The 1,156-nt window shown below is 42.9% G+C and overlaps 1 long non-coding RNA gene across 1 annotated transcript; it reads right to left on the minus strand.

The window, feature by feature from the left end:
• Positions 1-812: 812 nt before the first annotated feature.
• On the minus strand, positions 813-1,144 carry LOC104999214. Its single transcript, XR_826566.1, has 2 exons — positions 1,046-1,144; positions 813-951 (listed from the first exon to the last, which is right to left on the minus strand). It is a non-coding gene; the product is annotated as an uncharacterized LOC104999214 (long non-coding RNA).
• Between the last annotated feature and the right edge of the window lie 12 nt (positions 1,145-1,156).

Genomic DNA, 1,156 nt, shown 5'->3' on the forward strand with positions numbered 1-1,156 from the left:
AAAAAAAAAAAAAAAAAAAAAAAAAAAGCCCTGGAACTTTCTCACCTAGTCCAGTCCAGTGTTAACAGATCCCAGAGCCCCCAACACTCCTGTGCACTCCAGCTCTGATGTTTTCCCCCTACTGCCCACCCTACAGCACCAGGAGAAAGCCCATTATCTGCTGGAGTGGGAAAAGAGAATCAGGAAGGCTTCATGCAGGAGGCTGCATTGGAGCAGGGCCCTGGGCGAAGGGACACTGAAGGGAAAGGGGGGAGGGGATATTCCAGTGAGAAGCAACCACACAAAAGGCACAATGACTCTAGAAATCGGTAAAACATGAACACTGGCTAGAGGGCCATGAGTTAATACGATTCTGACCATTTCCTAGTTCTCATGATCCCATCCCCCAGTTCTCTCACAGCCCATGCCCATCCTCCCTGTGGCGTGAACGCGCCCCTAACTGCTCACGCTCAGTGAGGTAGTCTCCATTATGTGTATCTGGGCTTCAGTGGTTGGCCCCCACCCCCATCCCACTTAGGGCACATGGTGAAAACAGGCCACAACTTACTGGTTGTGAGGCCTCAGGTACGCTGTTTAACTTCTATGAGCCTCGTTTCCTGATTTGTAAAATGGGGATATTGAAACTCTCCCCTTATATGTAGTTGTTTTAAGGATTAAATACAATGTATAAAATATGTATAAAATTCTTAGCATGATTCCTAGAATATAGTAAAGTCTTAACATATTCTCTCACGATATTATGACTTTGGCTATTACACTTTTATAATATGAGATAAAAATTGACTTTACTCCGTGAAAAAAGAGGATTTCACTTTTTTTTTTTGATGTCTGATCTTATTTATTTGTTACTCTTAGAACATCTCATTTTTGACTGGACTCAGAAGTAGAAGCTCTCAGAGAGGACAGCCTCCGTCTCTTGGCAATCTGTTCCTGCCGTTTTTCTTTGGCCTCCTGAACAAAACAAAACAAAACACAAAGTGCAGTTAAAGCTTATCTGGATTAAAAAATGCAAATCCCATAACTCCTATTTCCCACTGAGATTTACCTTCATTCTCTTGGCCAAAAGTTTAGCATATTCTGCAGCCTCTTCTTTATTTTTCTTAGTACGCTGTTTCTTCAGAGCAATATGCCGGCGTTTGTGTTGCAGAACTCGTGG

This window comes from Bison bison, unplaced genomic scaffold (genome assembly GCF_000754665.1).
Source record: "Bison bison bison isolate TAMUID 2011002044 unplaced genomic scaffold, Bison_UMD1.0 scf7180017853460, whole genome shotgun sequence".
Classification (NCBI taxonomy): Eukaryota; Metazoa; Chordata; class Mammalia; order Artiodactyla; family Bovidae; genus Bison; species Bison bison.